Source organism: Heterocephalus glaber, unplaced genomic scaffold (genome assembly GCF_053883595.1).
Source record: "Heterocephalus glaber isolate CG9 unplaced genomic scaffold, H.glaber_assembly_v1.0 deba00001504, whole genome shotgun sequence".
Lineage (NCBI taxonomy): Eukaryota > Metazoa > Chordata > Mammalia > Rodentia > Bathyergidae > Heterocephalus > Heterocephalus glaber.
In genome coordinates this window covers 18,439,075-18,452,332 of record NW_028258324.1, presented here as the reverse complement: position 1 = coordinate 18,452,332, position 13,258 = coordinate 18,439,075, and the positions used below count along the sequence as shown (strand labels likewise).

The 13,258-nt window shown below is 39.3% G+C and overlaps 1 protein-coding gene and 1 long non-coding RNA gene across 14 annotated transcripts in view; one reads left to right on the top strand and one right to left on the bottom strand.

The window, feature by feature from the left end:
* Nucleotides 1-124: 124 nt before the first annotated feature.
* On the bottom strand, nucleotides 125-875 carry LOC147825262 (uncharacterized). Its single transcript, XR_015440840.1, has 2 exons — nucleotides 558-875; nucleotides 125-277 (listed from the first exon to the last, which is right to left on the bottom strand). It is a non-coding gene; the product is annotated as an uncharacterized LOC147825262 (long non-coding RNA).
* Nucleotides 876-1,070: 195 nt separating this feature from the next.
* Tfdp2 (transcription factor Dp-2) overlaps nucleotides 1,071-13,258 on the top strand; it is a 191,532-nt gene continuing 179,344 nt past the window's right edge. For 4 of the 13 annotated variants that reach the window (XM_087186266.1, XM_087186258.1, XM_087186265.1 and 1 more), the window contains exon 1: nucleotides 1,071-1,446. The gene's annotated coding sequence lies outside the window, so the exon portion shown is untranslated. Of the gene's footprint in view, nucleotides 1,620-13,258 lie in introns of all 13 variants that reach the window. The other 9 variants (XM_087186259.1, XM_087186257.1, XM_087186263.1 and 6 more) reach the window with 7 other exon arrangements.

The window sequence follows — 13,258 nt, the reverse complement described above, 5'->3', positions numbered from 1 at the left end:
GAAATTGTCTCTCCATTATATTCCAAAGATCCAAAGATTACTCCTTCAAGTATTTGCTTAAATAGCACTTCTCAGTGTAGTCTATTGAAGACTGAAACCATCTTTCACAGCACACACCAGCAAGTAACATAGTTTTTACTTTATTTCTTTTGCATATCATCTTTTTGATCTCTCTGGGATGTAATGTCAGCGAAGGCAGGAGGTTTTGTCTATATTCTGTCCTCTGGCGTATCCCCAACATCAAGAATAGTGTTTGGTAAGGACCCGAGTTCCATCCCTGGTACCAAAAAAAAAAAGGATAGTGTTTGGCGTACAGAAGATCTATAAAATTTGAACAGAATGAAATGACAAAGAACTAATTAATTTTAAAGTCAAACTCTCCCACCTCATCTCTGAACCTCCACAGAGCGGTTCACATAGGATTTTTTTTATCTGTGCACGAACGGACAAGATCTTTAATTCTGATCTAAATGGACAGGTGTCCGGGGTGTATGTAGCTAAAGATTCTGTCTTCAGCTTCCACGTGACATGATGACCTAGCCTGGTTTGGATTTTACCTTGCCTGGATACTGAAGAACGTCCACATCCCCAGTGGACTGTAATCCATTGTCTGAACAATTTCAAGATGCCCCACACGGCCTCACTCACGTCGTCCCCGTCTCCGTCCTATCAAAGGCCCAGGGATCGAGATATTAACCGACCTCGTTTCCCTCTTTCCATGGTTTTCCTGCTATGGGAATGGATGGAAAAGAGATTCACACCCTGGAGCCGGGGCGGGATGGTGGTGAGGGGTAAAAGATGGAGCAGGAGGAAGGGCGTGTTTCTGAATTTTAGGCTGGGGGGGTGGGGAATTAATGACGCGACAGCTGCCGGGCGCTCACCAGCGGGTGGAGAGACCAGGGCAAAAGCGGCGAGCACTCGAGGCCCCGCCCATCTTCCTGCGGCCCCCCTCCCACTTTGGGAAGCCTGGGGGCGGGGTTTGTTTACTCCCTGCACGCACTGCCGGCCAGGCCAATCCGTGGGAAGCGTCGCCTTGCCTCACGCATCTTGCCGGCCAATCGGCTCACAGCGTGCTGCTCCGCCGCCAAAGCTTGCGCGGGGGAAGCGGGGCTGTAGCTCTGTGGAGTGAGGGCGGTGGAGTGAGGGCGGTGGAGTGAGGGCGGTGGAGTTGGCAGCGGTGTCGGCTGTGCCGCCGTCGCTGCCTGGCACCCGGGGCGCGCCCTGCCTCTTTCTCTTTGGGTAGGCTCGAGGGTGCGCGCACGGTCAGCGTCCCAGGGCCTGGAAGTCCCGGCCCTCTACCCGACAAGCCTGGATCTCTGGGTGTGAGTCCGCCGGGACCTAGCTGTAGCCAAGTGCTGGCGCCGGAGAAGCGGCGGCGCCTGAAGACTCACCCGAGGCGCGGCCCGACAGTCTCGCGGCCGCCTGGTCCTCCGCTTCCCAGCGGCGGTAAGGTCCGGGGCAAGGGTGCGGGCCTGCGGGCCTGCGCGCCTGGGGCCTTTGGACCCGCCGGCGCCTGCCCCGGCAGCTTTCCCTCCCCGAGCCTGAGGATCCCTGGTCCTCGGAATCGCATCTCTGTTCCTACGGGTGCTACCCCGCTACCGCGCAGATGATTTGGGGAGGTAACGTCCCTGCATCACGCCTGGTGGGAGAGGGGAACGGTTACTTAATACTTTGCCTCGTCGGGAAAAGGATGGCTTCCGAATCTGGTTTTCTGACTTTCCCTGCTTTCTTGATCCTCAACCTCCGTCTCCATCAGGTGTTTCTTAGGGTTCCAAAGCCTAGTGTACCTGAACCTCGCGTCCTCCCTAAGGGAACTTTTCTTTCAAAGGATTACTTCTTTTGGGCCCAGAGTCCTTTGAGACATTCTGGTCGTACACTTTTTTTTGTATTTTGGTACCAGGAATCGAACTCGGGTCCTTGTGCTTGCAAGGCAGGCGCTGGAACCACTGAGCTAAATCCCCAGCCCCTTTGAGACATTCTGGAAACCATAATCTCTCTTCTTAGAGCAGTAGGAAGGTTTTTGTGGGATCTCGCAGAGAAAGACCACTGCGAAGGGGACGCAAGCTCAGCACATATTCCCTTGGGTCTTGTGAGCTCGGTGTGTTCATATGTAAAAAAATAGTTGCGAGGGCAAGGAATTGGGAGGAGAAAAGGGACTAATCTTTAGAACGCACTTGGAACAAAGCTCAGCGCGTATTAAGTGCCCTGCACTGAAAGGAGTTAGGCATTTTTATTAACTACCATGGATGTTGGTTCAGCAAGGGATTCCGTATTGTTTCTCTTTTTCTGTTGAAACAGTAAATAAGCTTATGTTTTTTCAGTTTTCACTGCTGAAACTCCCTTTGAGCCCTTGAATACTTTTCCACATTCCATCTCAGAAGCTCAGACTCTCTCAGTTACTTGCTTTCCTTTACTAAGTCATAGCTCATTCTTCCCTTTCTCCATTCTCTCTCCCATTGTAGTTTTATGCCTTTTCATTTGACTTCTACATCTTAATGTTTTTTTTCCGGTGATGGAGATTGAACCCAGGTCCTTTGCACTGAGCTGTGTCCCCAGCCTTTAAAATTTTTTTTAGACAGGGTCTTTTGCCCAGGCTGGACTTGAATTTGGGATCTTCCTGCCTCAGCCTCCCAGAATGCTTGGATTACAGGAGTGTGCAACCCAGCTACAGCCTAATTTATTTTTCTGGGTTCCTTATATTGTACTCTCTTATAGGATTGAAATAAACTTCACCTAATAAATATAGTTGACATTCATGTGTTTTCTATGGTGCAATCATGACCTTGTCTCTTCAGAATTAAATATAGTTTAATTTATCTGCATTGCATCTTGTTTTTCCATATAATTAGTCAGGCTATAATTTAGTTTAAGCATTATCACTATCATATTACTATAATTAATCTTTACGTCTGGCCAGTCTCAAATAGCACCAGGAGAAAAAATCCAATGCCCAGACCCCAGGTTCTATCGCACTTTTGTACTGGGTGTGTTATTTGTAAAGAACATCTTGTGCCTGGAACTAGTCTAGTCTAATGGCAGACCTGCTGTCTGTAACACTGTTCTGGCAGTACAATTGCAGTTCAGCACTGAAGCGCTGAATTGTTTATAAAGGGCCAAGATTTACTAAACTCTTTTGTTTTTTCATTTTTAGTTGCTTAATTAAGGAGGAAAATTGAATTTTTCTAGTGTGTAATAATGTACTTCCTACTACCATTCTGTGATTATGTAATCAATACCCCACCCTATTCTTGTGAATGTATATTCCCTGGATGGCACATGCAAGTTTTTTTGGTATCTGGAATCGAACTCGGGACCTTGAGCTTTTGAGGCAGAGGTGGTGCCACTGAGCTAAATCCTGGCCCAAGATGCAAGTTTTATCCTTGCAGCCAAAATTGTAACTGAGCTATGTGCTCTCAGTACAGCTTGGAAAGGCATGTATAATCTTTTCATTGTCTTTTAAGCTCATTGCACAATTTATCATAATGGATCTCAGAAGAAATTAGAAAGAATAGATTGAGAGGGTTTTTAGGTTGCAATAGATTTTAAAGATGATTAAATATACTTGCCACTTCATACTTGGATGCTTTCCATTTTGACCTGAGACATATGACTGTCTAGGTGTGGGGCATGAATAGATTTTAAAAGTAGGTTTATGAATCCTTGGGAATGTTTTGCAAAATTATTTGAATTTGTATATTGTTCTGGAGAGATGATTTATAGTTTCTGAGGCCAAGCTATTTGGACAACTCTAAATCTTCCGGTTATTTCTTTTTGCTGAACTGGAAGTTATGGTCTCATTGTGTATGTATTGTCTCTTTTTATTGTAAGTTTTCAAATATTTGAAGAGAATACATCCACTGGTGCTTCTCTTGGCAAAATAGCCTCTTCTGTTGGCTTTTTTTTGGTCATTGTTTTCATTTGAACCTCTTCACAGTATTTATAATTTACTTATGGATTTGTTTTAGTTAATCCATATTCTTAAAAGTAGGTTATACAAAGTTAGGCATTAACTAGTATAGAAGATGAAAGTTACCTCTCTGGTTTTAAAAGCATATACTTAGGAGTAGATTTGCTTCTTTGGCAACCACATCCCACTACTTCTTAATAATGTATACTGGTGAAGAAGGTAAACTCGGCTAGCCTTCCTGGCTTTAAACCCTAGCACTACAATTTATTGACTAGATGACCCTGAATTAACTCTGAGCTTCAGTTTTCTCATCTGTAAAATGGGGTTAATAATATTACATATCTCATAAAATTGTTTAAAAAGTTAATGTAGAAGTGTAAAGTATTCAGAATGGTCCCTGACATTTGAGTGTAATGCATATGTTACCTGTTATTACTGATTTTGTAGTCAACTGAAATTCTTTATATTGTTCTGTTCACGTTCTCTCAATTTATTTATTTATCTTTTTGTGGTTCTACGGATAGAATCCAGAATCTTGTATGTGCTAGGCAGATGTTCTACTACTGAGCTGCAAAAAAAAGAGCCTGCTCCCTCTCCTAATTCTTTTTTTTTTTTTTGGTACCAGGGATCGAACTCGGGACCTTGCACTTGTGAGGTAGGCACGGTGCCACTGAGCTAAATCCCTGGCCCTTCTCTCCTAATTCTTAAGTCATGCTGTCCTAATTCTTTTTTCCTCCTGATACTGGGAATTAAACCCAAGTGTTCTACCAGAAAGCTATATCCCCACTCCTTTTGAGACTGGGTCTCTGTGTGGCTCAGGATTACTTTGAACTCTTTATTTTTTTTTCCATTAAGTTTATTGATACATTTTAGATATAAAATATAGTTACATTCATCATTGGGATCTTGTACCTGTACGTGATGTATCTTGGTTCTTAATTTTTTTCCCCTTCCCCTGCCCTCCCTTCACCCCCTCCACCCTTCTCTATTTGCGAAGAATTTGTTTCCATTTTTTTTCCTTTTCTCATATTTTTTTCTTTTCCCTTCTTTCCTTTCCCCTACTCCTCCCACTTCCCCTACTCCTTTAGACCTTTTCTTCCTATTTCACAATATCAGTTATACATTTTTAAAATTACAATATCAAAATTTAGAGGATATTACCACAGATTTTACAGAATTTAAAAGGATATAGAAAGCATATTACAAAAATCCTTTTTGAAATAAATTTGACAACTTGTAAGAAGTACCTTGGAAGACAAATTAATGAAACTGACTCTGGAAGAAATAAAAAATTTGAATAGCACCTATTAAAGAAAGTATATTCCTAGCTTGAAAACCTACCTATATGACAACAACAGGCTCATAAACATTTTAACTGATAAATTATATCAAACATTTAAAGCAGAAAAAAGGAATGCATCTCCCCTCATTTTAGGAATCAGCATTGTGCTAATACTAAAACTGGTTAAAGATAATAGAAGAAAAATGTATGAACATAGATAAAAATTTGTTTAACAAAACAAACTATTAGAAGTCAGATCTGGCAGTATGTTGAAAGTGGTTTTATTATAGGGATTGCAGTGTTGGTTCAGCATTGGAAGATCCACCCCCAGAAGTCATTTGAACAGAGGAAAGGAAAAAGTCATATGATCCTGTCACTAGTTGGAGAAAAAATATTGGACTAAATTCTACAGCTGTTCATGGTAAAAGCTATCAGGAGACTAGAAGTAGAACAGAAACTTCTCAACAGATTAAAGACATGTACTCCATACTTCCAGCAAAAATGCCTTATATGAATGGAGAAGATCCAATGCTTTCTCCCTAAGGTGGGGAACAAGGGCAGATATGCCTACTCGTCATCTGTCCATTAAACTTTGAAACCTAGGCCCAAACCAAAGTAGTCTAGCAATAAAAAGAAATAATTAGCATAGGATTGGCAAGGTAGAAGTAAAGTCTTTATATGTAGATGAAATGATCATCTACAGAGAAAATACTAAGAAATCTCTAGGAGCCCCTAGAACTTGTACTTGAATTTAGCAGGATTAGAAAACACAAGGTATATATAAAAGTTCAGGTCTTTGTATACTTGCTATAAATGAAGAATTGGATATTGAAATTTAAAAGTTATGTAGGAGTACAAAGGACCTAGAAAAGTAAAAAGAAAAAAAAAGCAGTGTTGGAAGACATTTATTACCTACTTTTGGGGGGGGGGGTCACCAGGGATCGAACGTGGGACCTTGCGCTTGTGAGGCAGGCAGCGGAACCGCTGAGCTAAATCCCCGGCCCCTAGAACTTTTTTTTGGGGGGAACCAGGGATTGAACTCGGGTCCTTGTGCTTGTGAGGCAGGCAGCTGAACCACTGAGCTAAATTCCCAGCCCTTGTTACCTAATTTTATGACTGCCTCTAAAGCTACAGTAATCAAGGCAGTGTTGGCATAAGGAAAGACATATAGATCATTGGAATAAAACAGAAAATCTGGAAATAGAACCACACATATGATCCACTGAGTTTTGAAAGATTATTTAATAGTAACATTTTATAGAACATAAACTCAGCTCAAGAGCAGAGGAAAGATAGTGTTTTCAGCAAATGGTACTAGAACACCTGTTATCTGTATGTAAAAAATTAACCCTTTATTTCCATACATAAAGATAATTTGAAAGGATCTATGAACCTAAATATGAAAGATTAAAACTATAAAACTTCAAGAAGAAATTATAAGGGAAAATGTTCATGAATTTAAGGTAGGCAAGAATTTCCTAGGATACAAAAAACATGATGTATAAAAGAAAAAAATTGATAAATGAGATTCCATCAAAATTTAGAACTTTAAATGACATTATTGAGAAAATGAAAAGTCCTTAAACAGACCATATTTATAATACATATAACCTATGGCCAGAATATATAAAGAACTCTTACAGCTCATTAATAGACAACCCAATTAAAAAGTAGACACAAGAAGATGATAAATAGCCAGTACAGCACAAGGAAAGGTGTGCAACAATCAGAAAAATACTAATCAGTACAATAACAAGATTGTATTATACAGTCATTAGGGAGATGTTAAAAGTTTTAAAAGAACAGATGTCAGCTTAGATGTGAACCAGTTAGACCTTTCAAATACTGCTAATGTGAATGTAAAATGATAAAACCATTTGGGAAAACAATATAGAAATTACTTGTATTACTGTTAAGAACCAACAGTCCTGTTCTTAAATTTTTACTTAAGAGGAATGAAAACACATGTTCACAATAGATTTGTACATACAAGTTGACTATCTCTTATCTGAAATTCTTGGGACCAGAAGTGTTTCAGATTTTGATTTGAAATCCACTTGATCTGCAGATGATAGCGACTCCTGCTTTTTTTCGGGTTCCTGTCACATGGAGTATTGTTTTCCACTCTTTAACTTTCAGTCTATGAGTTTCTTTTTGAATTAAGTGTGTTTCACATATGCAGCATATTGTTGGATCTTGCTTCTTGACCCATTCTGCCAATCTCTTTCTTTTGAATGGTGAATTGAGACCATTAACATTGATGGTTATAACTGATACGTATTGATTTATCATTGTCATAACTTTTTCTTTTTGTTGGGTTCTCCCCATTTGCATTTAATTTCTTGTCATGCCAGATGGATTCATTCTGCTGTGTTTCCTGGGATTGTGATCCTCATTGTCTTTTCCTAGGATATTGTCTAAAATTTTTTGGAGTGCCGGTTTGATATTCATGAAGTTCCTAAGGTGCTCTTTGTCATGAAAGTATCTTATTTCTCCATCAATTTTGAAAGATAGTTTTGGAGGGTACATCAATCTGGGTTGGAGGCTGTTTTCCTTTAGGGCTTGAATACCTCAGTCCAAGCTCTTCTTGCCTTGAGGGTTTACATTGAGAAGTCTGCTGTGATTCTGATGGGCTTTCCTTTGTATGTGATTTGTTTCTTTTCTCTAACTGCTTGTAGAATTTTGTTCTTTTGGGTTTCTGGAATCCTATTATATGCCTATGTGTAGATTTTTTTTGATCAAGGCTATTTGGAGTCCTATATGCCTCACTTATCTGTACGTCAAGTTCTTTTCCTCTCCTTGGGAAGTTTTCTGCCATCACTTCTGTGAACAGTTTTTTTTAATGTCATCTGCAGTCTGTCCTGTTTCTTCATTGACTCCAATCAGTCTTAGGTTATTCTTTGCATCGTCTAGCAGCTGCTGGATTGATTTCTCGTGGTCCCTTATAATTTTAAAGAAATTTTTCTTTTCCTGGTCACTAATTGCAATCTTATCTTCTATATCTGAAATTCTGTCTTTACATTGGCTCATTCTCTACTTAAGCTTTCAATGGAATTTTTAATCTCCTGGAAATCTGTTTGTATCTGTTTTATGGATTCCATTTGTTTCCAATGTTAGGATTCCATCATGTTCCTCAGCTCATCTATTTTTTTTTTTTTATCTGTGTCCTCTCTAGATTTATTAATCATGTCTTGCACTATGGGCACAATCTCTGCTGTTATCTGAGAAATTATTTCTGATTTCATTTTTTCCAGATCCTCTTTTGTTGCCAGTTCAGGGAGTCCATGTGGTTGAGTATCAGATTGTTGAACTCTTGATCCTTCTGCCTTAGCCTCCTGAATAGCAGGGACTACAGGCATGCGTTACCATGCCTAGGTTTCCTAATTCTTTTTTTGATACCTGGAATCAAACTCGGGACCTTGCACTTTCGAGGCAGGTGGCAGCACCACTGAGTTAAATCCCTTGCTGGGTTTCCTAATTGTTTAATTAAATGGTTTTTGGTAGGACTTTACATTTACCTGTATTAAATTTTTCATATCAGATTTTTTTTCCAGTTGTTGACATTTTAAAAAACTCCTGATTTGACCATCCAATAAATATCAAATCTGTGCATTTGATAAATATTACATTAGCATTGCTGTCTTGCAAATCTTTTATTAAAAAGTTGACTAGACAGGACTAAGCAGAGCTCTTGCTCCACTAGAGACCTCTCTTTTGAGTAATAAAACGCTTAGTAATAGTTTGGTTCAAGTTGGTCAGCCAATTAGAAATTCAGTTAATTATTATTGTCCACCTCATATTTCCAAGTTTTCACAAGGAATATATGAGGAACTTTGATAGGTGCTTTACTAAAATCCAGATTTTATATACTTCAATTTTTATACCCTGTCAGTTTGGTAACTTAAGAAAAGAACTTTAATCTGTTATTACTTGTTTGTAATGAAACTGCACTACTTTTTTGTAGTGTATGTTGATTATCACTTTTTAAGTATTCATAAACTATCCCAGTATAATTCTGGAATTTTGTCTTCAGTGTTCAGTAATTAACAGGACCCGCCCCCCCCGCCCCCCGCCCCCCGCCGTTTTTTTTCTGGTACCGAGGATGAAACTCAGGACCTTGCACTTGCAAGGCAGGCTTGGTGCCAGTGAGGTAAATCCCCGGCCCCCCATTTCCCTTTTTTTAAATAACAGTACTACATTTTCTTGTCTTGAATCTTCTGACGATCTCTCCTGCTTTCTATTGTTTCTGAATGACTGTAGCTGTGCAGAATTGTATCTGGAGCAGTATTTCTTGTTGAGTGTTTGCTTAGAACAGTTAGGAACTGTCTTCAGTCTTCTTGTTCATTTTGGGCTTTGGTTTCTGTTAATTCACTAAATTTATTGAATGCCCATTTTGTGCAGCATTGTTTTATCCCCTTCAATCTGAAGAGAATTTTTCTTGATAGGTTGCCTGAAGCAAAAGGTAATCTGCATCTATTACTCTCCATTCCTTCTGTTACCATATTCTAAGCCACCATTCCCCCTTTTAAGGATTACACTAATAGCTTCTTCTTTCAGTCTTTTCCTGTTGCCATTCCTTAAACATGACATTTGGAATCATCTTTTGTTTTAAAAATGCATGCACTGGCTGGGGATTTAGCTCAGAAGCTCTGCCACCTATCTGCAAGCACAAGGTCCGGAGTTCGATCTCTGGTACCAAAAAAAAAAAATGCATGCACCTTTTAAAAAAGACCCAGTCTTTTTAATGGGCCTTTAAATGGGTAAGCAAAATGAATAGACACTTCACAGAAAAAGTAGTACAAGTGGGCAATAAATACATGAAGAAATGCTCAACATTGCTGGCCATTAGAGAAATGCAAATGAAAACAATACTGAGATTCTATCTTACCTTGGAAAGAATGGGTATCATCAAGAAATCAAATAAAAACAAACACTGGAGAGGCTGCAGGGAAAAAGGAGCCCTTCTATACTGTTGGAGGGAATGTAAACTAGTACAACCACTATGGAGATCAGTGGGCAGATTCCTCAGAATATTGAAACTAGAAATTCCATTTCACCCAGCTATTCCCCTATTAGGTGTTTTTCCAAAAGAGTTAAAGATACCATATTACAGTGATCCAGTGATCCTTTATAGACACCCTTGTTTATAGCAATACAATTCATAATAGCTAAATTTTGGAAATAGCCTATATGTCCATCAACAGATGAATGGATGAAAAAATATGGTTTGTATTTATTTATTTATTTGTTTGTTTGTTTGTTTTTGTTTTTGGTACCGGGGATTGAACTCGGGTCGTTGTGCTTGCAGGGCAGGCAGAGGAACCACTGAGCTAAATCTCTGCCCCTAAAAATATGGTTTTTACACACAATGGAATACTACTCTGCCATAAAGAAAGATAAACTTGAGCCATTTGTAAGAAACTGGATGTACCTTGAGACCTTTATGTTAAGTGAAATAAATACACAAATATAAATATCACAAGGTTTCTCTTTGTTTTTTTTGTTTTTTTGGTTTTTGTTGAGACAGGGTCTCTGTGTATAAATTCAGGCTGGTCTTGAACTTTACTATTTAGCCCACACTGACCTCAAACTCAAGGGAATCCTCCTGTCTCAGCCTCCTGGGTGCTGGGATTATAGGCATGCTCCACTATGTCATCCGTAAAGTTTCTCTTATATGAGGAATCCAAAGTATAAATAAAGAGCAAAATAAAAGATATATAATAGGCAGTACGTGTACCTGCAAGGAATGTAAACCTTATGTAGTGCAAAATGGACCAAAAGAAAAAAAAAGGGAGAAGAGGTTAAGGGGGAGGAGAGAGAAGGGAAAGGGGATGAAAAAGGGAATTGAGATGTGTTATGTGCATGTACCAACTCCACACAAGGAATGTAAATATGTATGCAAACATGTACTAATAAAAAAACTTCAAATGCATGCATCTTTTTAAAGTGTTTTCTTCCTTCTTGAGATACTCTGTAATGATCTAATTAGAATTTTGATTCTGAGTACTTTCTAGCTTTCTTACTCTGTTGTTTACTCTCTTTTTAACCTCCCTATCCTTTGGTTTCAGGTACAGTATTTAACCCAAGGCCTTGTGCATGCTAAGCACATGCTCCAACACTGAGGTATATCCTGTTAGGGTTTATATCTAGATGTCTCACCAGAGCCTCAAATGCTCAAGGGCAGGGCTTTTGGTAGAGGACTGCACTACAGGGGCCTTATAGCTGACTTGCTCTTAGGCGATGGGGCCTGGTCAGGGGAGATATCCACCTCCCCCCTGCTGTCTCTGCTTCCTGGTTGCCATGATATGAGCAGTTTTCCTCCACTCAGGCCTTTCTACATGCCTTCCTGCTTTGGAGCCGGCCAGCTATGGACTAAAAACATGAACCAAAATGAACTTCTCCTTCTTTAAATTGTGGGTGTCAGGTATTATGGCTGTCTCAGCAGTGAGAATGTGACTAAACCTCCCTACCCCCACCCCTCATGTCCCTTTCATCCTTTCTTATTAAGAGTGATACAAACCAGCAGCCAGATAGTAGGCATGGAGTGATGGTGACTCCCACCAGCTGGTCTCTGTGTGAGTCACTCACCAGACATAGGAGTGTTTACTATATTATAGGCACTGCGTGAGACACTGAGTTGACATAAGATTATGATAAGGCCTCAGTCCTTACAGAATTCTAACTGCAAGGAAAAGTGGACTTGGGAAAAATAGTTCGGAGAAGCCTTGTGCTTGCCAGGCAGGCACGGTGCCGCTGAGCTAAATCCTCGGCCTGCCAGAGCTCTTTATAGATTCTTTTTTGTTGAGTCTTTCCATTACTATAATTTATTTTTAAAGAATGTTATGAATTCATTCAACCATATGTGAGTGATTTGAAAATTAACTTTTTTCGATTGATCATTACAGTAGTGTCACTGTTCACTATAATTTTAAAAAATAAGGTGGGGGCATAGCTCAGTTGTAGACTTCCCTAGCATACCTATGGACCTGGCTTTGAGCACTAGCACTGAGAAAACAAAAAACATTTTGGGCTATAGCCTAGTGATAAAGTGTTTGTTGGCATGGGTTTGATTCTGAGCACCACACATGAAAAAATAAAGACATAAAAATAAAATAAACAATAAATTGTTTCTGTGTAATTTTTTGTTTTGATTTCAACAGTATTTCAGTTCATTAGTTATATCAGGATTATAAACTGTGACTTTGATTTACTAATTTTGTAAAACATTTTCTGGTTTTCTCATCCTAACTACTGCAGAGGTAGAGTAATTGTCAGCCCAATATCTAGTTATTTAGATTTCCTATAGCAGGAGGCAGAATAATGGAGCTTTCATGTGAAGTGGCGACTTGGCTAAACTTTGCAGTTAATCTGTATCTGCTTTAGAAATTCATACTTTATATTTTCTAATACTATCTGTGAATATTGTGAGTCTAGTAGCTCTCTCCATTTAGGCACTCCATGTCTCCTTTATCTGTACTTACTCTTAGCTCATGGCTATCTTACAGAAATTCTCATACTTACTCAGGAAGACAGAGATCAGAAGCTAAGGCTGAAGAAAGAAAATAGGCCACTTGTACTTTTTAGATTCTTCTGGGCCTAGGGTTTGCCCTTTTGACCTTTGTATTAATATTTAGTTATTTTCAATTTAAATTTTTTTCTGAAAAATTTCCTCAGATTTTTTGGTACCAGAGGTAAAACTGCTAAAAAATGACTTTTTTGGGGGAATATGATAGATTAAAAACTGTACATGTAATAATTATGCAATTTGATGATTTTTCACTATATGTGTATTGTATATTCTTTTAAAAAACATTTTCTTTTGAACTAATTTTAGACTTATAGGAAAGTGGCAAAGTAGTATAAAGAGTTCAGTAGTATCTGTCATCTGGTTTGCCCCAGTGTTAACAGTTCTATATAAACATAGTATAGTCACAAGCTGTGTGACAATGGTGGGCCCATAAGATTATAATAGAGCTTAAAAATTCCTGCTACTGGCCAGGGGATGTAGCTCAGTGGTGCTGCGCCTGCCTGGCAAGTGCAAAGCCCCGAGTTCGATTCCCAGTACCAGA